Here is a 25,581-nt window from a genome sequence, read left to right as displayed (position 1 = left end):
TACCTCCAATTAGGTTTCCAAGAGGTCAATTTATCTTGAAAACGATCGGAGGCAAAAGCCCCAATTTTCATGCCCTAACAACGTCATATAGGGTTTTCTCCTAGATTGATCTTATATCTAAGCAAATGATAGCTTAGAAGTATGTAGGAAGCTCTCTAATACCATTTTCAAGCCATTTGGACCATTCGTAGGGCATCTACTTTAAACCCTAGGTGTTCCCCATGAGAGGATCTTGAGTTTCCATGGTTTTCATGGTGTTCAAGCCTCGAAAGGGTTTCTAAAGTTAGAAACAAACTCAAAACTCCCAAAACCTAGGGTGAAATCCAAACCCTAGATGGGCTTTACACTAAACTCACCTTAGCCCAAGCTCCTCCCAAGTTCCACCTTGTAGGAGAGCTTCTTGACATTCTAGACCACCAAAATCTCCTTCAATGTCTTTTTCTGCTCCAACTCTTTGCCCTAGAGCAAGATCTCTAGAGAGAGAAAGAGAGGAATGAGAGAAGGAGAGAGTTGGGGCTGTTGGCTGTGAAGAGAAGAAGTGTTGGGGTATTAACATATTGTAACATTTGCAACTAAGCCCCCCAAAAACTCTATTCTGCAACAAATCAATCCCTGCTGCCAAAGCCAAAGTGTACCGGTACACGGGTTTTTGTACCGGTACACATCTGCGCATAGGCCAAACCCGAGAGCAGTTTTCTTCGTTCGCACCATTTGTACCGGTACACTTTCAATTTGTACCGGTACACATTCAGTTTTGCTCAAACCCGAGAGCAGCTACTCCTCGGGTTGCTTGCTGTACCGGTACAACCATCAACGTTGTACTGGTACACTTTGCTCCAGAATGCTATTTTGGCTCCGATTCGACTCTACTTCGTGCCGGTCGATGCTAAAACCTTTCTAACCTCTCTTAAACTCATTTCTAACCCTTCCAACATAGTTGGAAAGCTAATTGGAACTTGTCCAACTATTTCTCTCGGCGCTTTAACCCAATTTTGGGTAAAGTTCGATAATCGCTATCGGGTTTCAATATGTTACTGCATAATACTTTGAGAGCTAATCGATTCCAAGGATAACATCGAAACCCCACATCTGGTTCAAAACAAGCAAGTCCGCTGGCATAATCTAATCGCCAATCTGCACTAGACAACCCACGCACTCTTCCTTGACACTAAAAGTATGTTCTGGTGCATAAACCCACCAATAATCCGGACTATCCAACACCTCGATACCATGAGTTCTAGCAAATGACACGCCAATGAATGAATGGGATGCACCAGAATCAAATAAGGTTCTAGCTCTAGTGCCATTAATTAAAATAATACTTGCCACAACATCATCTGGAACGGCAGGCTCCTCAGCCTGAGCGGCGAAAACCCGGCCACTCGGTGCAGCTCGGGACCCCTCCGGCTGACGCGGTACAGATGAGCATCCAGCCGACATGGCAAGTGGCAATCCGGGCATACTGAACTGATGCAGTCGTCTGGGCAGACAATGTCCAACTCGGGCACTCCCGGATAACATGTCCAGCTTGACCACACTTGAAACACTTTCCATCGCGCTGTGGGCAAACCGGCGGTCGATGATCACCGCTGCAAATAACGCATCGAGTAGGCCTCCGATTCTTCGACTGCTGTCGTGGATACCGAGGAGGCTTCTTAGCATTCGGCCGACCCCCAACACCGCCCGCAGCCCGCTCCTTTCCCTTGTCCTTGTCCTTGTCCTTGTCCATAGACTCGCGCTCCCCACGCTCATAGGCACTACCGTGCTCCGCCCACAACGCCCGATCAAAATCCTCCGCAAAGGTTGTAAGTTTAAGGATCTGCCCTTTCTTATAAATCTGCGGCTGAAGTCCTGCAAGAACCAAATGGCCCGATCCCTGTCATCCCATACCAAATCCAGGACACAATCAATAATGTAGGAAAACTCTCGCTCATACTCTCCCATCGAGCGGTCACCCTATCTTATCTTTCGGAACTTATCCTGTAGCTTTCTCTTCTAACAATCAAGGAAGTAATTTGCAAACATCAACCTCCAAAACTTCTCCCAAAGTATAGGCGGAAGGTCGGAAGATCGATCATGCTTTACCCTTTTCCACCACACCTTCGCCGCTTTCTCCAAACAATGAGTGGTGAGATACCCCTTATCTTTCTCCAAGGTGTATATATTCTCGAAAAGTGTTTCCATTGAGTCAATCCAAGACTCCACCATCCAAGGCTCCACTTTCTCCCCGTCGAACATGGGCAGGTTGAACTTCTTGAACATCACAAAAGCCGCAAGTGCACGCTCCCGCTCCGCCTCCATAGCCGCACCCTCGGGATTTGAGGTTCCTAAACCGGCTGCCACCGCCGCGACTGGGATAGCCGCTGCGGCCACGCTCTCAGCCGCACTTGGTATCACGATAGGGGGCGCAGCTTACTCGATGCCCACTTGATCCGTCGCCGCCTGCCGCTGCGCCAAGCCCTCCTGGAGCCGCTGAATTTGCTCCCCCTGGCTTTGCACCGATTCCACTTGCTGTCGCACTATACTTACAAGTGCCGACACCTTCTCCCGGAGCTCCTCGTCGCCACTCGCTCCGGATTGCTCGGGAGCCGAACTCGGTCCCTCGGGCATTGACCTTGTTCGAGGTCCACCACGAGCGATCGCTTCCTGAAACATAGCAATTACATTAGCTACTTGACCAACATACCCAAACAAATCCTAATCAGGCGAAAGCAAACAAGTGAATTCATTCTCATTCCGAGGCATCATGTTGTCGGCCGCCCAACATAACACTTGGAGTAGAGAACAAATATCAACTTGAATTTGTCCCTAATAACCATTAGAGACATATTAACACCAACCCAATCCACAAGGCTTTCGCTATACATCAATTCCACGTCACTCACGTTCCCTAGATCCCTAAAGTTTCCATTCTAAGGGTTTCTAGGTCCATCCTAGGCTTTCACTTTTCAAGCTTTGATACTATTATATCTATCACGCCCCGAGCCCGCCTATTTGGTCGGTTCAGGCACGTCAACAGACGCGAAACGGACAGCACCTCTCCTGTCCGCCCAAGGCTCAACACGATATCAATATGTATATAAATTTTGTGCAAGCGAAAAATATAATTATACATGGCTTGCACGAAGGCAAGCTACAACCAAAGTGAAAGTTCTACACTAACATCACATACATACAAGTATCATGATTACTTTTAACCATATACAAGCATAATACAACTACATTCATTCTTTTTCTTTTTTTTTTACATCACATGATCATCCAAAACATAAGTCTTTTACATTTATGCATCATTTATACAACTATAATCATCATATACAAAAGATAATAACAACAGGTGTGAACTATACTCAGGTGGTCACTGTCTAAGGCGTGAAACCCTTACCGCGATCCTCGATCGGCTCGCTCGACCCCGGCTGTGTAAAAATAGTGGGGTGAGAACTACAAGAAAGTTCCGAGTCGGTTTGGCTACCGACACCGCCGACTTTTCCACTAGATCTAAATCAGGCATAAGTAGATGAATAATGCAGATAGATAGGTAACCATGCTAAACAAATGCAACTATTATACTTGAACAAGATACTATCAATATAAGATGCTCATGATGCATGCCAATTCCATTACCAATACCCAATTATCTAGGCTAACCCGTAGGTTTCACCACCAAAAACAACTCACCAATTCAAATCCCTACTATCCGGACAAACTCCTACAACCCGACGGGACCGTCCTCTGGGGGGAACTTCAATCCAATGATGACTACTCCGGAGCTCATCGCTTGAGGGGGAGCGACCGCCCTCAAGCCAAGACTTACAGGTGAGTATGATCCAATCCTCAACTATGAGGATGCCATATTCAATCCAATCCTTAACTATAAGGATGCCATGCTCGCTAATCCACAACTATGAGGATGCCATGCTCAATCCAATCCTTAACTATAAGGATGCCATGTTCACAATGTCACAACACACTATGTGTTCTATTCTCTAGCATTCATTATACTCACTAATGCCACAAGGTGCTATTTCGCTCACTTGTTACAATGTCGCCATGTTCTTTGCCTCAACTAGGTTCATATCTCAATTCATACTTGTATAGGGTTCACAATTGCTCAATATTTCATTCTCAACTCATATGCATCTTTAAACTTAAAGCATGCAAGGGATATATACACATATACAGTCTCATTAACCCTACAATGCATAAATCCTAATACATACACATATATGCTCAATGGGTGACATGTAGACATAAAAGGAGGTTCGATGATTTGGAATAGCACCACTCACCTCGCAAGGTTGCTAAGGTGCTTGAATCCAATTTCCAGAAATTATGGTCGCCAATTGCCCTCGACCCTCGGCAAACGAAGCCGAAATAGGATTTTTCTTCAATATCTTGGCGTAGACTTGTCGGATCTTCAAACCGAGTCTCTCAATGCGTCGGTTTTTTCACCGAGTAGAGCTACAAGAGATCAAACCTTAGTTGGATCTCATAACTAGCGAAACCCCAAACTGACCCTTAGGGTTTCCATAATTGCCCATTACTCACTAATTCATGGAAACTCATGAACCAATCTATCATAGTATCCTTTAAACACAACTACTAGAAGTGATTAACTCAAAGCCCTAGCTAATACCATAAGAACTCACCTTGAGTTCAAGTTCTCTCCTCAACTTCTTGCACAAGTGCTAACTCCACCCTCCAAGAAGCCTTCTTCTCCACCAAGCCCCCACTTGGAGCAACCCTAGTGAGAGAAGGAGAGAGAAGGAGAGAGAGAAAAGTGAGAGGAGCTCTAGAGAGAGAACAAGAAAGCTTTTCTCTTTGTTCATAAGTGAGGGAATGAGGTTAGGGTATCCAAAAACCCTCACATATGGTCCCCCACGAACAATTACACATAAGCCCCTTACCAAATTACTACACCATACAAACCCACAATTTTGTGGGTACGGGGTCCGGACCTTGCACAGGGTCTGGACCCTGAGAGCATTTCCAGCACGAAATGGCTTCGAAAATTCCCAGCTTGCTCTCCAAGGTCTCAACACCCATTACCTACCCTCCAAAACACTCGGAATGATTTCCGGACCTTTCTAACTTGTCCCACTCCGCACTTCGGTCAATTTGACTGAAGTTCGGTATAACCTACCGAAGTTTCGGTATATTACAGAGAAGCTAGAGATTCTATGTTTACTGCCAAATTTAAGGCTAATAGGTGGTTAAATGCTTAGTTTGGTGTATTAAGCTGGATTGTAGCATTCATGTCAGATTTTCATTAATTTTCTTATCAGATTCTTCAAGTTGAGCCACTGGTGATTCGATTCTTGGCTGGTTATTCCTGCACTCCTTGTTGAATTGGAGCTGCTCCTAGCTAGATTGGAAGGTTAGTTGGCTGAATTTGAAACTTGAACCTAAAATTGGTACCGAATGGGATTTTCGTTAAATTTTTAATTCTAATTTTTGTTCCGGCATCTTTCCTACTTGGACTAGAGTTTTCTTGGATTTTTCTACTTGAGTTGGTGCTGAAGTTTGATGCGTGAGTGTCTGGATTATGTCTAGGTGCAGGTAAGTGCGGCAATTTAGATGGTTTCAACTTTTTTTGTTAATACACCGGTAGTTTTGGTGAATTGCTGGATTTTGTCTAGTGATAGCATTTATCTCTGCTAGTTTTGCTGAGATTCACTCCCTTGGAGCAGTTTTTATCTCGTAGCTGGATTTAAGTTGGATTTGTAATCGTCGATCACTTCAAACTTCCTAATTGTGTCTATCCACGTATATTCACTACAACATAAATGAATTGATTTGACAGTAAGTTAATTATATTAGGTAAATATGGATATTTGTGGTATAATTGATGTTAGTTTTGATCCTGCGAACCATACTAGTGGTTATCTAGCTGCTTGAATCTACTATTTACATTATTTGCTTCTATACAACTTGGATTTGCTATGTGAATTCTGAATCTAGTATATTAGCTTTACGGCATCAGTTTGATTACCCTTCTATGTCCCGGTTGGGCAAGGTGGAACTTCGATAGTATTAGATTGTGGGCTCATTTTGATTGCTTTAGTCATGGGGTTAGAGCAATTCAAGATAGTGTTTTTACATCGGATTGTGTCAAGGTTCCTTTGTTGAGAGATATTATAATCTATTTGGTCATATGCATTGATTATAACCTGCAGTAGCATAGTATGCTTGACCTAGTTAACTTGATCCTCCATCGAGTCGCTCCGCTCAAGTGCCAATCAGGAGATGACTTGATTTGGAATTCTTATTTTCACATTTGCAACCCACAGAATTTTAGTAGGGATCAGACGTGATGCAGGTGTGGGCTTAACTGGACTTTCGAGCTAGTTAGTTAATTGGGTTTATTTCGGTAGTATTGTAGCTAGTTGACACGTATCACACATAATGCATCCATTTCTATAGTTTTAGTAGAAAGGCATAGTAGTGGTAATTATTTTCCGTAGTAATTTATTTATTCAGGTTTCATTCTGTAATTTTTCTTATGCCTAGCTATAATAGACCTAGTAGGTAGATCGTTGTCATCAATGACGATATCCATTGAGGACTGTTCATTATAGTAGTTCTCACACCCTCTATTGTTAACTTTTCTTACAGAGCCCTCTGTTGTCACCTTTCCTGATCGAGGTAAGAGGGTCAATGGTTAGATAGCTCTCCTACGTATGGACCGTGCAAGTGGAGGACCCAGCAATTAGTTTTTTGTGAGACATACTGTACATACAGGATTGACAGAGCCAGTTGGGTTGTACTTATTTCTTTATCTGGAAGATGATCTTGTATTATTTTGGAGTTATGTTAAATGTACAGTAAGGTTTAGTTCTTTATTCTCTAGTTTATTTCAACTCTGATATACTAGTTGTAATAATTGTAGTAGATTTTTATCCTTGTGCAGGTTTTAGACGCTTCACATGCACAGGCTTCTTGTGTATACAACGGATCTGTTGGTGAGTCCAGGTTCCTAACACGGGGTGTCACAGGTTAGCTGTGAAAAGTCCATATATAGAAGTGCTACAGTTGCACTTAAAGCCCCAACAGTTTATATTTGCAGATAAACAAACCTAAGTCCTTACACCAGGTTTCAAGCTCCTCAAACTTTTGGGCGCCCGATAGTATCATAAATACATCCGGTCCAGAATCCGACCGCCCATTTAGCCTGTCGGAATCATGTTTCGAGTGCCCGTGGAGGAATCCAAGTGCTGGTTTATTTACAAGCCATGCGACTCCCTGCTCTAATGTTGAGCATTTGAAAGGCATGCGAACACCCGTAGGGAACCACCGAAGGTGTTTCAGGCACTCGCGGGGCTAGTTAGTCGCCCAAATGTTAGGTCCCTCATGTTCCAACTTTTGGATTGGGAGTCGAGAAGGTTTTCGGGCACCGTCGAGTAAGGTCCGCAAAGATTCGTGCACCGACAGGGCAGGTCGAGTGCCCAAAAATGGCCTCCTCCCGAATATTGTTCTGTTAAAGAGGGTCCGATTGTTCCTATCATTACATTAGGCATCCGAAACCATTTTGGGTGCCCGAATTCTAGTTTTGGGTGTTCAAAAAGGTATGGAACTCGATTTTCTTTCTTTTGGAACTCTGTTTGATCCGAACTGGTTTCAATTCGATTCAAATTTGGTCTAAGACTCTTAAAACCCATTTTAATCATGTCTAATATGACTTAATCTGCCCTACTAAAGTTCAATGCATTACATCCCTCCCTTTTTAAAAATTGTTTCGTCCACAAAACTAAAATTTCATACCTCAAGTAGACTCCCCAAATAGATGAGGAAAATGCTCCCTTATGGTGCTCTCTACCTCCCATATAGCATTGCGCTCCTCATGATTGTTCCACAACACTTTCATATAAGAAATGGAGCATTCCAGAACATCTTTTTTTGTCGAGCGAGGATGCTAACCGAATATTCATTATAGCTCAAATCCTCCTACAATTCCAAAGGTGGGTATCTAATTATGTGTGTTGGATCGGGTACATACTTGTTGAGTAATAACATGTGCAACATGTTGTGTGCTCTGCCGAACTTATATACGGGTAGCACAACTAGATACGCCACATGGCCGATCTGCTCCAACACCTCAAATGGTCAGATATAGCGAGGACTTAACTTTTCTCGCATGCCAAAACACTTCACCCGTCTCGTTGGACAGACATTCAAGAACATATGGCCGCCGACGCTAAACTTCAACTCACGTTGGAGATTATCATAATAGCCTTTTTGGTAACTTTGGCCTGTCAATAGCTTTTCATGCACAATTCGCACCTTTTCCTCGACCTCTTGTACAATGTTCGAGCCCACAATAGATCTCTCACCGACCTCGCTCCAACGCAGTTGAGATAGGACTTTTACCCATACAACGCTTCATAAGGTGCCATCTAGATGCTCACTTGGAAGTTGTTGCTATAGACAAACTCCACAATCGACAAGTATTGTTTCCAATAGGTCCCATAATCAATGACACACACCCGCAACATATCTTAAAGAATCTGATTCATTCTCTTAGATTATCCATCACTTTGAGTGATATACTGTGTGCTAAACTCGAGGGGCAGCCCAAGAGCCTTGTATAGACTCTTCTAAAATTGTGACACGAATCAAGAATTCTATTTTGAGACAATTAATACTAGCACTTCATAGAGGCGCATAACTTCACTGATGTAGATCCGTGCCAATTTATCCCTCAACCAAGTTACATAGATCAATAGATGTTACGGATTTTAGTGTTGGCATATTTGGCGATAAGTAGTGACAAGTAATGACAACTAGAGACAAGTTGTGATGAATCATTTCAGATCGAATCGGAGTCTTGAAAAGCTTAACCTACAAAAAGTTTAAGATGAAAACTTGAAGACTCAAAGTTTAAATCCATGATGCTCGATAAATTTTTACAATATTAACGGTGATTAGTGAATTTATTTAAGCTATTGGAACTCATTAGAATTGAGAGAAATTATAAATATTAAAAACTAAAATATTTCAAGATGAAGATCCTATCAAGGTCAGGATAGTGAAAAGAATGTTAGGACCTTGTAATCTATTTTTTTCTTACTGGATTATTATTACTTGTTGGTCCCTCAGGTTTTGTTACTCCTGGTTAGAGTTTCTTCACATAAATCTTGGTGTGCTGATTTTTATTTTTTGTATTTTTTTTTAGTTGAATCGAGTTTTGTATTTTTGGCTTATGTACCTATTCACCTTCCTGCAGGTATTTGATAAATTCTAGATAGATCCTTGGGTCTTTCCCGATAACTAACAGTAGAAAATGAGCTGATTTTATCTGTCGTTCCACAATCATCCAAATAACATCATGACCCACATGCGATCGAGGCAAGTCCACGACAAAGTACATGGCGATATTCTCCTACTTTCAAATAGGAATTGGTAGACTTTGCAACTTGCCTACTGGAAGTCTATGCAAGCCTTGACTTGTGGTACACTAAGCATTAAGCCACATAGCACGCAATATCACCTTTCATTTTGTAAGGACTAAGAATTTGGCAGTGTAGCTAAACTCTTTGTTGACGAAGTTTATATGTGTAATTTAATTACATAAGCACTCGTCAAGTTTCAGGAGAAAACGAGTTAGAATGGAGAAGTTACGCAACCTTTACTAATCACTTAAAGTGAATAGTAACTTCCGTTTTCCAAATAAGCCAATCAGTGGAGATGGCTTTTGGTGCATATTGGACTCCGTTCATAGTGATCCAATAGCTCGTTTTCAACGGTTCGACTATTCTGGACCCAATGGCACTGACGGATTTGGATTTTGAAGCACTATTTATGAGAGAAAGAAGATTTATTGGATTTACACATATATTTAGGTGTTGTTTTTGGAAAATTGGAGAGGGGATGGATTTCATCGCAAATCGGCGATCATATCAAGTGAAACAAAATTGTAAGTTCAATGCCCCGGTCATGCTGAACGCGCTGGCGCAATCCGAACGAAAATCTGACGGACGGATCTCCGGGAATCGCAAAAAGTTCGCTCAGGGGTCGAAATTGGCAAAATGGAAAATCTGCGAAAAGCCCAATATTTTAGGTACCGTTTTGCGCGATTTCGAACGTCGAGGTGCCTATGCGCAAAAAACATGCACACTAGGGGGTTAGGCTGAAAATATTCAGCTTTAGAGGACTTCTCTGCAAACGACACCTAGTATATAAGTAGGTGTTAGGGTTTCATGCATGAAACCCTAACCCTAGTAGCCAACTAGCTTAGCTGGCCTCCTAGCCGTCACCAACACCCCCCTGCCCTAGCCGCGCTCACACCCCGGCCGCCGACGAGCTACTCCGGCTGCCAGAAAAGTTGGGTTTGCTTTTCCTCCACCATCTCAGCTGTAGAGCATCTCTGGGTGATCCACAACCTCGGCCCCTTCCCTGGCCGTAACCCTAGTCTCCGACGACCTCCCCGCACCGTCCCCAAGGTTTACGCGCGCCACAATTGCCGTCTGGGCAACCTGCGGCCAAGATTGGTCAGCTTGGGTCGAGCCCAAGCTAGCTCATGGCCCAAGAGCTGCCGTCGCCAGGGACCGGCCGCACCACCTCCCTACGGCCTCCGGAGACCCTTCGCCGTCGCCTTGGAGCTCCCTCGGCCACCGCCGGCCACTATTACCTCATGAGCCCGAGGCCAATTGTCTGCCGACTCCGCCCCTCTCCCAGCGCCGCTACCGCCGCCTCCCGCCGCCGGCCGGCATGAGTGTCGGTCCTCCCAGGTCGGCCGCACCCGGTTGTCGCAGGCGCGCCTGCCGCTAGAGGCCTCTGCCGGCCCGGCTGGAGCCAGGCTCTCCATTAACCGCGCGACTAGCGCATCATTGCCCGCTGCCGCCGCCACCTTCCGTCACCGGCAGACGCGCGCCCTGGCCTCCCCCCTACATCGCCCGAGCCACCACCGCCGTCAGTGTGTGTCTCGACAAGGCTCGAAAGTCCTCGGTTTGCGCTATCGGGCCGTAAAATCCAAAAAATCACATAAAATAATGTGATTTTATGTAATTGCAGGGTCTTAAATGCAAATGTACACTTCGTGTCTGCTGTGGGTAGTGTGTACAGGCACGTGCGACCTCTGGACTGGTTGTCCAAGGTCCCAATCCTTTTAGAAAATCGAATGTTGATTTTCGGTGCGTTTTTCGGTGAAATCCTCCGACGAAATGCAATTTCGGTTCGGAATTCTTTCGACGATGCCTCACGGTAAATTATGTTGTCGCTGAACCTTATTGGCTGGTCACCCACATTGTTTTGAGGGTTTGAAAACGAGGAGTGAGCGACAGTGGGTTCCGGTGTCGAAATTGACACTTCCGGGAATCCGAATCGGAATGATTATCTGACGATAATCGTTTCGATGTGAGGATTTGTGTTTACTGCCAGGGCACACAAATTATTGTGTTTAGTGGCAGCGGGTGACTCATGGCGCGAGTCGTGAGTCCCGGGACAGTTCGTGGGTTCCGGCAAAGTCCCGGTGCGATTTTTAGGACTTCCGGCCTATTACGGTAATCGGTTTTGGGAAATCGATTCCCGTGGGTTTACAGGTGGGTTTGTGTGTTAGGATTGTGTTATATATATGGGTTGTATTCTAACCCGGTGGACCCTTTGTAGGTCCGGTTGATATTCTTCTGTAGTCGGGAGACCAGTGCTACGTACGTATAGGTAGGTACTTCGACCTGAAGTCGGTACAATAGTGTACTCTCGGTGACATCCTTCTACCCTTCTCATACTATTACCTTGAATATATTATGTTGAGCTTTGCACCCTTATTATTTCCTCATCGCTCTACTTGGTTAATTTACAAATCTAGCATCATGAGTAGAAGTAGAGCAAGTTTATGACTACATGTGATATATGTGACCTAGACGGTCGGTTCTTATATCTCGTACTATGACCTATTCGGTCGGTTCTCTGCATCTGATATTGTTACCTACTTGGTGGGTTCGATTACTTGGCGACCTACACGGTAGATATACCCTAAGGGGTATGATTGTCAGCTAAAGGCTGACGACTAGTTCTGGATTATACCGATGCATGACGTGACATCCTTATGACCTATTGGTCGGTTCTTGTGCATATATGTTAGTTGACATTGAGTGGTCGGTACTTGCATACCTTCGGAAGGATGTTGAGTTGTTCTATCCTAGTTGACCTGAGTAATCAGTACTTGTGTTCCTTACGATTCGATGACCTATACGGTCGACATACCATGAGGGGTAGGATTATCAGCTAGTTGCCGATGGTTGGCTATTGAGAATATCAGCATTGATCGCCACTGCTCGTACGCATTTCACGTACACCAGCAGTTTGGCCATCGCAAGAGGTTGTTTTTTTCCGAAAAAGTGGTTAGGAGTGCCAACCCGTGAGACCCGGGTGCTTTATGCGAGGGTCATATGCTTTTAGACCCGGGTGCTTTATGCGAGGGTCATATGCTTTCAGACCCGGGTGCTTATGCGAGGGTCATATACAGATTAGAGCAATTGTGGCACAGGCCTGAGGTGTGTGGACCAACATGGCAGGTTTCTGATTATGTTACTTTTGGACTTGTCGTCCAGTTGATGCATGCATACAGTAGCGGTAGTGATTCATATATATATATATATATATATATATATATATATATATATATATATATATATATATATATATATATATATATATATATATATATATATATATATATCTCGTTTTCTTGTTATCATTGCTTCTGTATTATCATTATCTATACATTTGTTTATCCTCCTTGACTAGTGAGTACCCCTGGCCCTCGTCGGCTTGTGGAACCCACTGGGAGGGGAGACATGTGTACATGTTCTCACCCCCCCACTCCCTTTCAGGTGATGTCGCAGGTCGATGTGAGGATGGTTCGTGAGGCGTGCGCTTAGTGATCGATAGAACTACCGACCCGTCATTGTGGTTTAATACTTATCTTGACTCTCGTAAAATAATTGACTTAGTATTTATGGTTCAGTTGGTTTCACGTAAATTGGATAAGTATGATTTTGTGAATGTAATAAAGAACTGGTGGTTTTCATGAGATGAAAATAGTTTTCTACCCCTCGTGGTAGCGTGTTTTAAAGAAAAAGGTTTTCGTGTCGGAAAACGGTTTTGAAAAGGTTTTTATTGGTTTCATGACTCTTAGTGTTTCAAAATGAGTTTTCGAGTAGAAAACATTTTAGACTAATAGATATGAAATTACTATTATCTATGATGAAATAAGTGGAATCTGTGATGTGGTTTATGTATGTAGATGTTTATACAGTTGTGGTTGTATATTGTACTTGTGCGACGCCGTGCAAATACAAGGGAGACTCTGTCCGTGTGAACAGTGGATTCCCTGTATTTGTGGCGGATCTTACATACTCTAGGATCAAGATTTTTAAAGAAAAATTTGGGCACTTCCGCATTGCTTCTTAAATCAAAAAGGGACCCCGGGGCGTAACACATTCTGATCCACCAATAGTGACTTTTCAAGTTCTTGTACATTTTAATGCTATCCAGGTGTATGGTATACAGAGTCGTTGTGCTTCCTTTAAGATTTCCCCTCATATTTACAGGTTACTAGACACACACGACCTCCTCCGAAATCTCAAGATCTCTATTGGAGTCCAAGCTAACGTCCTGCGCACCCTAGCCCTGTGACACCCAATAGTCCTACATCGAATGGGAATGAGGTTGTCATTAGGTGTAACATACTGAATTTTGGGCCTATTGGCCAGTTCGAGGGTTGGATTGGCTTTTGGAACTGGTCCACGATTTTTAAAAGACCTTTGAAAGGTTTTGACAAGTTAATGAAGTGAGAAAGTAAATGGAAATGGAAAAGTGCATCGCAAATGCATTATCAATTGCAACGCTCTGAATTTGATAAATTGCGAAGTTTGAATATGGGAAATGGTAAATGGGACTACCCTACATATTCTAAAGGGCTTGGACAAGTTGTTGGACAAGTTAGAGAAGTGGTGGAATGGCTAAAAGCAAGAAAGTACATTTCTGGCGAAATTCTGCATTGTGTACCGGTACAGCCATCAACGTGTACCGATACATAGTGGCAGATACGTGGTAGCAGGGCTGTTTTGGTAATTTCACATCTTGTCTCTACCCTTATCTACCGAGCACGCCCCCTGGAGGTCTTTGGATGATACTGAGCTCAGAGAAGTGCCTTTGCACCTCCCTCATTTTCTCTCTCTAGGATTTCTCTCTCTTTGAGTAGAAATCGTCGATTTGTGCTTATTTCTCGCCGTTCTTCGCGCTAGCTGGTTTGCGGACTTTGGAGCAGCTACGAGTGGGTGGAAAGGACTCGCAGGGGAGGTATTTTCGCAACTCCAACTCACAGGGAAGTTGAGTTGAAGTTTAGTGAGGTAAACAAGCTAGTTTTTCTCTCTAGTTTGAGATTCGTGATAGTCTTCGATGTTGATTCGTTATTCTTGCTACCTGTTGGTTTGAGATGGTTTTGAGCAGTAATTGAGGAACGGTTTTGCTGTAATTCTTCACCCCAAAGTCAGATTTGAAGCCTCGGAGGTAAACAATAACCTCTTTTTCCATTTTAATGATGAAATTGATGATATTAGTGAAGTTATGATGTAGTTTGGGATTCTTTGTTCGCAGCAGGTTTCCGAATTAATTTGAGTTAAATTGGTGACCTTGGGGACTGGTTTAGAAGGTGTTCTAACCTGAGGTAAGCAGGAATTTTAGTTAGAAACCTAATTTCACAAGGATTCGACTATAGTAGCTTGTGTATAAGCTTATTGATGTCGTTTTGGTGTTGTTTGCAGCGAGAGCGCAACCGACCTTTGGATCAGCTTTGGTTGACATCAAAGAGCCTTTAGAGGCTAAACTTGAGGTATTAAACTGAACACCAAACAGGGAATTAAGCCACAATTTAGTATAATTGAGGAAATTGCCGAAATTAGACTTTTAGTCGTAATTTCAATACGGTTTTTATTGTTAATTCGCAGCGGGCTTAAAACCCAATTGTGATGCATTTCAGGACACATTTGAGTTGGTTTTAAGATAAGCATTGGGAGCCCTTACCGGAAGTGAAGTGTCAATCTGAGAAGCTGGAATACCCGGATCGCTTAGCTACGTGAACTCGACAAAAGGCGTCGTTTATCGGTGGGTCTGACCTTCACGAAATGGGTGAATTCCCTCTATGTCTCTTTTGACATCTGAGTTGAAGTTTGTACATATTCATGTGAATATATGTATAGTTCAAGGCATTGAGACATACATTAATGAGTAGATCATATCGGATATGATAGAATTTCTAAACAGTAATGGAAGACTTATGATTATTTCTCGTTACATAGCCACTTGTCGGATTACTATGCATGCTCGATATTAGTAGCTTGTATAAGCAATTTCACTTGATGTCATTCAAGTGGATATAATGGTAAGATCACGAATGTACCAGTTAACTTGGTTGAATGACAAAGAGATTGATGTACTTAAGATTGAGCTTATAGCGAGTATAATGGCGAAACTCTGAAAGGCCTTTGTTTGCATATGCATTTTTAATTGTAGAATGAATGGCATAGAGATCATGTGAAGAGTATTTGATCACTTATCTCACTTGCTTGCATTATCCTATTAGTTTCTACTTCACATGATGGATTCATATTATAGTATATGTTCTAGTAAGTAACTAGAATTTCATATGATGGCATAACTTGAATAATTATTCAACGGAATATAATCTAGTAAATAACTAGATTTGGATATGATAACATACTTGTATAGTCCAGTAGAGGCTTATATTGGACTACAGGATATGTGCCATGTAACGCACTTGACCTTTGCAAATTGCAAGGTTCGAGTGTTTGGATGTGTCCTGAGCTTTTTCAGATTTTCTGGTGGGTCGTTGACTGTGTTCCGACCTATGGCACGTATCCCGAAAATTGTGGTTTAAAGCTGTGTACCAAAATCCAAAAAAAATGAAAGTTGGTCAGCTCTCGGGTAGCCCTCAGCAGGGCTTGTACCGGTACAAGGCTGTGGCTGTACCGGTACAAGGTTGATGGTTGTACCGGTACAGCCACCGCGCTTGTACCGGTACAAGGCCGCAGAACCCCGCAACCCGAGCCTCGGGTTTGGCTTTTCGTGGGTCGTGTACCGGTACAAGGACCCGTGTACCGGTACAAGGCGGCAGATTTCATGCAATTTGAACTGCAGGGGGTTTTTCGCGATTGTGGGCTTCTTATAACAGTACCCACCCCCCTTAGGGCTTTTTTATGTGCTGGAACCAGTGGAGACAAGGTGAGAGAGGCTTCCCCTTGCCTCCCATTTTGATTTGATCTCTTTTTAAGCTTGGGATTTAAGGTTTTTTTTCTCCTCTTTTTGCTCCTTGGTGCATTTCCACCATTGTAGAAGCTAGGAGCTTGGATTTGGAGCAAAGTTGAGGAAAGATCTTTGGACTTAGCAAGTTTTGAGCTTGGATTGAGACATTTTAGAGGTAAATGACTTGTTCTTTCCTCTAAATTTCTAGTTTTGTTGATATTTTTGAGATGAAACCCTAGAATGGGATTTTAGGGTTTAATTTGGGCATTTTGAATCTAGGGCTTTTGGAGCTAGATTGTTTGGATTAGAATCTTCCTTTGGCTTGGATTGGAAGGATTATATCTCTCTTTTGGAGCTTAGGAAGGGATTTTGCACTAGAGGTGAGTTTTCCCTCACCTAAGCCTAGATGGTTAATGTTTGATTATTTGGTTGTTCGTAAGGTTTGTGTAACCCTTGTTCTTGTACCTCTAGGGTACTAGGAGGCTAGAGGACACCTCCGTTGGGGCAAACGAGAGGTTTCGTTTACCGTTGGTGGGTTTGACTTCGTGAAAATGGGGCAAAATGGCCCCTATGCTTTCTAAACTTTTCGTAAAGTATTTTTGAATGCAAATTCATGCTAAACATGATTTATGTGAATTTTTAGAACACTTAAAATGTATGCCTCATGTATCATAAAATTTGCACTCTATATAGTAGAGATATATGTGTAGATTGCATGCATTGTGAATGGTGTTTGGTTTTGCAAGTTGAGAACATGTCTCCATGTTAGAATTGAGTGGAATTATGCAACATGAACATATTGATACCATGTTTGGACTCGTTGAATAAAAGTGTCATAAAGGGGCACTAGAATTAGTAAACTAAGAAATTGCAACATAGAGACATATTGATAGGCCAATACATATCTGCTATATTCCATGTTAGAGACATGACGACATAGAGATAGGCCATGGGGACATTCGATGTATTCCATATTTTAGACATGATGACTTGAGAGAGACGGATCATTGCTTGCTTGCCACTTGTGCTCATTCGCACATGCTTGTGAGGGTCGCTCCCTACAAGCCGGCACTCCGGAGATAGCCATCGCAACATATGCTCACCCGTGCGGGATTGGGCGCCGAAATGGATTGCCGTGGGGGAGGCTCATTCCTAGAGTGGGGATGTTGACTACCACGGGGCCACTAGGCACGGCGCAGGCCAGACAGCCTTCGGGTGGGTCTTACATGATTGGGACTTAGTGACAGAACATGCTATGTGAACTTTAAAACAATTAAAGTGGACTTGGACTAGAATAGTAAACAATGACATCTTTACTAATTTTGCATTGAGGACATCGGAGTGGTTGCATTTCTATGCTTATGTATGTCATACACACCCATGTACATTCATGATGTAGTTGCTTTATTACTTGTGCAAATCATGCTAAGTAGAGACTTTATGTTATAGTAAGTTACAATTTACTTACCTTTCGCTTTACTACACTGTTAGTCACTGACCTCTCTTTGTAGCTTTTGAGCCTTGTGGCGCAGTACACTGAAGTCAGTAATTGCCCACTGGGAACTATTTTCAATAGTTCTCACGCCCCTGTTTTCTGATTTTTTTTCAGAGCCTTCTGCACCGGCGGAGGCACGGGATCGTGGCAAGGGAATCGCATAGCTAACTAGCGAGGAGCGGTTCTTTGCCTAGGTAGTTTACTCTTTCTTTTTCTAGTTGGGAGAGTGAGAGATTTTGTATCCATGTATAGAGACCACCTATGTATCTACTTTTAGCACTTGTATTTGGGATTTTCTTTGTACTACTTTATGCTTTTATTAGTGGATTTCAGCTTTACTCTTCTTACCTTGATGTAGAATTTAGACTTTAATCATGCTCTGATACTCTTAGATGTCGATTATTATTGCTTTTATTATCGCTGTTTTTAGACGCCTTATATGTTTTAGACATATGGCGGGTCTGGGCACGCGCCGGGCGGGCTTCTGCTGGCTCCCGGGGCGTGACATGTTATGAGTCTTTGAACAGGACATTAGTAAACCACTTTCCTTATATGTAAGGAGTAGTGAGAGATTTTGAGTGACTAACCAGGTATAGCCTGATAGAATCACTAGTGTGATGTAAAACTTAAACTTGTCAAGTTATACTAGCTATTGGTAGAATCATGTCAACAAGTGTTGATAGTGACTTATGATTGGGTACTACAGAGTCGACCTTGGGTCGAATTGAGATTCCATGTCAGAGACATGATGCCGTTGAAATATTTGTACCCTGGACTATAGCTTGCATGCCATTACGCTCTTTCGTACATGCTTACGGGGGTCGCGCCCCCCAAGCCCCGCGTTCCGGAGTGGCTTGAGTTGAGATTCCATGTCAGGGACAGATGCTGTTGTGAGATTGGTACTGTGAACTACGGCTTGCATGCCATTGTGCGCGTTCGCACACGCTTGCGGGGGTCGCTCCACCCAAGCCAGCACTCCCAAGCAGCTTTGCGATAGATGCTCGCATATGTACGAAGTGAGCGCCGAAGTGGAATGCCGTGGGGAGTGTATACTACCACGGGGCCATTAGGCACGGCGTGGCTTTGAACTTACCTTGCGTAAGTCTGTTGGAAATTAGGTTATGATAAGTGCTTTAACCTTAGCTGGACATAGTAGTAAAGCTACTTTATGTCTTTGGTCAAGTGAACTTATTGATGAACATATTAGAAAGTTGATATCTAAAGTGACGAATAACTTAGAAGTTGACATCATGATTGGTTAGCAACATAATGACATTATGTTTCTTTCTTGATAATGTAGATGGTAATTACATGATACTATCTGTAATTTCGGTAATCATGAATTATTTTACATGCAGCCTGGTATATGTTTCGTTAAATTGTCAATCAATATAAATGATAGAAGTTATCATAACAACTGATACCTGCAGTCTATCGATGTTTATTTATTGTTGAGCAATAGCATGAGTAGTTTACTTTCATACCTGTTGCATTTACTTGCTCATTGCATTATCTGCATTTACTCGCTTATTTATTGCTATCCACTCATGCCACAGTTGACCTAGTGGTGTACTTCGCCACTCTCGGCGGCTTACCCACTGGGAGCTATTGTTTAATAGTTCTCACGCCCTCTTTGTTGTTGTTTTTACAAAGCCTTCCACAGCGGGAAAGGCTAGGGTTCTTGGCGAGGGGTCTGCAGCTAGCTAGAGCCTTTTTGGATGTGTACTAGACGACCTCCATCAGTTTATGTAGTTTAGTACAGAGTTGTATATTAAGTTTTTGTAAATTGTACTTTGTTCTTATTTACTGTATTAAGGTTTTGGATTGTATAAGTTTAAACTTTTAAGTCTTGCTCTGATTACCTATTTAGATTTGTATGCTTTTATTATATTGATTGTAGACGCCTGGTGTATGCTTGAGTTGTGGTGTACACGGCGGGTCTGTGCACGCGACCGGATATGTTTCTGTTGGTACCCGGGCGTGACATTAGGTATATAAAAGGACTCTACCGTAGTAATAATAACTGGGCTTATGCATTTTGGGCTGGTAGTTCTGGCCCAATGAGTTATTATTACTAGTAGGCTGGGTCATTACATTTGGAGCCAGTTCACCGGCCGGAAGTGTGAGATGAGTCTTGGCTGAGCTAGGGTCGGAATGATAGACTAAGTCAGGATCGATGATTGACAGGCTAAGTTAGGATCGGAAAAACAAAGGCTAGCAAGACAAGTCTCACATTGCCTGATGATCTTGAGCTGTGTGTGTTCAGGGCTGACGGGAATGTCAGGGCCTAAATGGGGAGAGTCTGTGACACTCCAATAGTCCCACATCGGATAGGAATTGGGTTATCATTGGGTATATAAAAGGACTTGTAATATACCGAAAGCTCGATAGGTTATATCAAACTTTAGTCAAATTGACCAAAGTGTGCGAGAGAGATGTTTGGACAAAGTCCATTCGACATTCCAGCGATGTTGGAACGGTTAAAATTGAGTTCCGAGTGAGTTTGAAGGGTTTTAACATTGCTCGGCGCAAAATAGAGCCAAGCCTGCCAAGCTCAAGTCTGGAGCATTGTGAACCGGTGAAGCACCAGGGGTGTCACCGGTACCAGGCAGGCAACCGAGAATGGCAACTCTCGGGTTTGGCCTCTGTTAAGCTGGTTAACCGGTGACTAAATCAGGTAGTACCGGTACCCCGCAGCAAACCGAGAAACAGCAGCTCTCGGGTTTGACTGCTGTTGAGCTGTTAACCGGTGACAAGAATCCGTGTCACCGGTACACTGTGCTGTGAACAGCAGACCTTGGTTTGCTGTAAATAAAAGAAATGGGAGGGCTTAAATGCAATTGTTGTGGCATATAAAAACCCCACAACCTCTCCTCTCTTATTCACAGCAGTGAGAACACCTCCTCACTCATTTTTTTCCCTCTCTCTATAGGAACTCTCTTAGAGGTGGATCAAGAGGAGATTTAAAGGTGGATTTTGAGGAGATTTGGAGCTTTGGAAGATCTAGAGCTTTCCTACACGGTGGAGCTTGTAGAGTTCATAGGCTAAGGTGAGGTTTCTTGTAAGATTGATGTTAGGGTTTGGTTTTATATCATAGAATACTTGGTTTTAATCTTCTTACATGAAAGGAAAACTAGTAGAGACCTTGGAACCTCATGAAATTCCATGTTGTTCACGTGCTCTCATGGTAGAATTCTAGGGTTTGTTTTAAATGCCCTAAGAATGGTTTAAATGACCAAGAAATGGTTTTAGAGGGATTCCTAAATGATGTTAAGCTTGTTTTTGCTTATCTTAGAGATCAACATGGCACATGTTGCTATATAACATTGTTAGGGCACCAAAATTGGAACTTTTGTCATGGATGAGTTTATATCCAAATTGACCTTATAGAAATCTAATTAGGGGTATTTCTAACTCATTGGGAGATTCGGTTCGAAAATCCAACGAGTCTACGCAAAGATATTGGAGAAAAGCCTAGTTTGGCTTCGTTTTGCCGCAAGCGAAGAAATAAGCGGCTAAAAATCACGAAAATCGAACCGTAGCACCTTAGCAACCCTACGAGGTGGGTGGTGCTTTCCGAAATCCTTGAATTTTATTTTATGTCTAAAATGTCATTTCTTGAGCATAGTGTATATTGAGCTTTATGCATTATAGGGTGATTTGAGAGTTTGTTGTTGCATGCTTTGAGTACAAATGCATATGAGATGATTGAGAACTTGTAAAACCCTATGTATGCATGAATGTTGACAAAAACCTAAAAAAGGCAAAGAATCTAGTGACATTGAGAACAAATGACATTATGACATATGGATCGTGTGACATTAATAAATAAAATGAATGCTAGAATTGGACTCTTAGTTGAGTGGCATCAATGAGTTTTGAATGCTAGAGTTGAACACTTAGTGTGTGATATTAGTGAATCAAGAATGCATGTGAATGAGTATAAAGAACATATAGTGTAAGTGGTACTAATGAAAGTTAAAAAATACAAGTAAAGTGAGATAGTTGACATTATGACATAACAACCTTATAGTTAAGGGTCATATGAGCATTGCATCCTTATAGTTAAGCATTGGATTGAACTTGGAATCCTTATAGTTAAGAATTGATCATACTAGTCTATAAGTCTTGGCTCGAGGGTGGTAGCTCCCCCTCGAGCGATTAGCTCTCGAGTTGTCATCACTGGATTGGTGTTTTCCCTAGAAGACTGTTTCGTCTGGATTTGAGTTGGTGAGTCTATTGAGGGCGAAACCCACGGGTTAGCCAAGAGGATTGAGAATTGGAAAGTGATATTGCAATCATCATGAGCATTCTATTTGAGCATATCATTGATTATATCTTGTTCAGACATATTTGCTGCATTTGTATAGTTTGGCTACTATCTATCTCTCTATTCTTCTATTATGCCTGATTTAGACCTAGTAGGAAAGTCGCGAGGTCGGCGGCCGAACCCACTGGGAACTTTGTTGTAGTTCTCACCTCACTATTTTTCACAGAGCTGGGACCGAGTGAGCCGGCCGACGATTGCGGTAAAGGTATCGCGCCATAAACAGTGACTATCCAAGTGGGTTTCATTTTGTTTAGTTGCATACCCCTTTATATATCATCTTTTGTACTTAATGATTATAGATATTAAATATAAATTTTTCTATTTTGGAGAATATGTGATGTATAAAAGAAATGATGAAAAGAATGTGGATATAAAAGTTGAATGCATGTATGTGGTTAAATGTTAATCATTATACTTGTATGAATATGTAGTTTAGAATCTTTCACTTTTGGCTACTGCTTGCCTTCGTGCAAGCCAAGTATGTATGTTTCCGCTTGTGCAAATTTCTCTACTTGATTTGTACTTGTGTTGAGCCTTGGGCGAACAGAGGAGGTGCTGTCCGTTCGGCGTCTATTTGACGTGCCCGAACCGACCAAAGGGATCGGTCCCGGCACGTGACAGGACTCTACCCTAGTAATAATAATTGTGCTTGAGCATTTAGAGCTAGTGGTTTTGGCCCAACGAATTATTATTGCTAGTAGGATGGGTCGTTACAAGCCCTCTATATCAGACCGCATCTTTTGGAGTTTCACATTTGAGGTTTTCTTTTCTTCGATCTTCTCCAATAAAGTCGATTGTACTCTAAGGGCGTGTTTGGTTCGAAGTCGGAATCGGAATCAGAATTAGAATCAAAATAAGCTGGAATCGGAATCGGAATGGCTCATTACCTAACTCTGTGTGGTTCATCACCTGAATCAGAATCGGAATAAATCATTCCCTGTCGCTGTTTGGTTTGGGTGGATATAAAAAACGTAATAAAATTAATATACTAACTTTATCTTTATAATATATTAATTTAAATTCAAATTGAAAATTAAATATTAAAAATTTAAATCAAAATTTTAAAATAATGTAAAATTTGTAAATCTATTTTTTTTAAAAAAACTAAACTTTGAAGTTAACTGGATAATTCAAAATATGAAACTAAATTTTGATTTATTCAAATTCAAACTTAAAATTACAATTTAAATTCTAATTTGAATCCATAAATTTAATTTAAGTTTTAAATAAAATTTGAATAAAACTTTATATAAATTAAAAGTTAATTTAAATTCAAATTTATAAGTTAGATTTGAAATACTTGATTAAATTTTAATTTTTAATTCAAGTTCATATTAAAATTTAAAATCATATATTTAATTTCTAAATTTAAACTTATATTTTAATTAAAAAAGTTGAAAAAATAAATTTAATTCGAATAAATATCCATTCCTTCCGAATTCACCTTCTAATCCGGCTTTCTAGGCCGGATTGAAAAAAGAGGTGATTGCGGGATTTCCATTCCACACGGGAATCGGAATTGGAATGGGATTCCCGCATACCAAACACCCACAAACGGATTCGTCCATTCCGATTCCGATTCTAGGGTGAAAAAAAGCGAACCAAACATGCCCTAAGCGTCATCTAGATGCCAGATGCAACAACCTCCAATTCAAACCAGTACATTTCCTACTATAGTGACATCTGGTTAGTGATTAACATTGCGAGATTCTCCACAGACTTTCAATTTGGCATGTCTGCCACCACATTCACCTTTCCGGAATGATACAATATAGTGACATCGTAGTCCTTCAATAGCTCTAACCATCGATGCTGCCTTAGATTTAATTCCTCCTGAATAATCAATACTTGAAGCTCTTGTAGTCCGTTTTGATCTCACAATGCTTGCAATAAATGCCCTCTTGGTTTGCATTATGTAGCATTACTAGTTATCTCAACATAACTAGTAATTTGGCATTTGTTATTTAGATTTCTATTAGGGTGCATTTGGTTCGGATTATTCTGGCAGGATTATAGGCAATCCTGCCAAGATTACTACGTTTGGTTCATCCAGTATATAATCTGTTCAGTAATATAGCATTACAATGGAGCAGAATTACACCGAAAATATTACCAAGCAGGGGAGTGGGTATCATATATTACTGATAGCGGATTATCTTATATGTATGTAAAATTACAAGTTTATCCTTCCGAACCCCCAAACTCTTTTAATACGTCTTTTTTAAAATGTTATATTATCAAATTTTAAATTTTAAAATTAAATTTTAATTTTTAAATTTTAAATTTTAAATTTTAAATATTAAATTTTAAATTTTAATTTTCAAATGTTAAATTTTAATTTTTTAAATTTAAAATTTTAAAATTTTAATTTTAATTTTCAATTTTCAAATTTCAAATTTTAAATTATAAATTTTAAATTTTAAAGTTTAAATTTTAAATTTTAAATTTTAAAGTTTTAATTTTAAATTCTTAAATTTCAAATTTTAAATTTTAAATTTTAAATTTCATATTTTACAGTTCACATTTTAAATTTTAAATTTTAAAGTTTTAACTTGAAATTTTAAATTTTAATTTTTTTAAATTTCAAATTTTAAATTTTAAATTTTAAATTTTCAATTTCAAATTTTAAATTTTAAATTTCAAATTTTAAATTTTAAAGTTCATGTTTTAAATTTTAAAGTTTTAATTTTAAATTTTTAAATTTCAAGTTTCAAGTTTCATGTTTCAAGTTTTTGTGAGACCCGAGATAGTCCTATATATAAGATATAATAGGACAAAACTCTTAACCCGGCTTAAGCATTTTTAGTGGTGGCAAGGCCCAAGAAGTTAAGAGAGTTAAGTGAGTTAGGACGAGAGTAGTCCTAGGATCGGTGACCACTTGGGAAGGGGCCGTCACAGTTAGTATCAGAGCCAATTAGCAGCCGGAAGTATGAGATGAGTTTTGGCTGAGCCAGGATTATACATCGGGGGGGAGCGAGGCTTTCATACTGTTGACTGTTGTGGTTAGAGCGCGGCTGTCACGCCTTGGGACCGGTGGAGGCCTTCCCGGTAGTGTGCCCAGACCCGCCATATGTCAACACATATAAGGCGTCTACAACAAAAGCGGAAGTAAAAGCAAGTAATAGAACAAATAGAAGAAGTGAAATAACTAGCAGCTAACGATATCAGAGCGAGTGAAGTTCTAACATCTACACCAAGGTAAAGAAGTAAAGCTAGACAATAAAAGAATTCATAAGCAGTACAATATCTATCTCTAGTACAAAAATGGTGGTCTCTAATACACTGGTAAACTCCTCAACCTCTCGCAAAAGAAATATAAATCGAGAGGTGGACCACCTAGCAACTCGTCCTCAAAGGAAGCTAGCTTGAGGCAACTCCCTTCCCGCGATCCCTGGCCTCACCCTCCGTGGAAGGCTCTGAAAAACATCGAGAAAAAGAGGGCGTGAGAACTATAATTTATAGTTCCCAGTGGGCAATTACTGACCTCAGCTCT

The 25,581-nt window shown here is 41.3% G+C and overlaps 1 long non-coding RNA gene across 1 annotated transcript; it reads left to right on the top strand.

The window, feature by feature from the left end:
• Window positions 14,123–15,104, top strand: LOC109719391. The gene is made up of 4 exons (XR_002218673.1): window positions 14,123–14,351; window positions 14,438–14,668; window positions 14,766–14,833; window positions 14,981–15,104. It is a non-coding gene; the product is annotated as an uncharacterized LOC109719391 (long non-coding RNA).

The sequence above is a fragment of the Ananas comosus genome, linkage group 1, assembly GCF_001540865.1.
Source record: "Ananas comosus cultivar F153 linkage group 1, ASM154086v1, whole genome shotgun sequence".
Taxonomy (NCBI): domain Eukaryota; kingdom Viridiplantae; phylum Streptophyta; class Magnoliopsida; order Poales; family Bromeliaceae; genus Ananas; species Ananas comosus.
The sequence above is the reverse complement of the archived record's forward strand: the minus strand, read 5'-3'. Positions and strand labels throughout refer to the sequence as shown.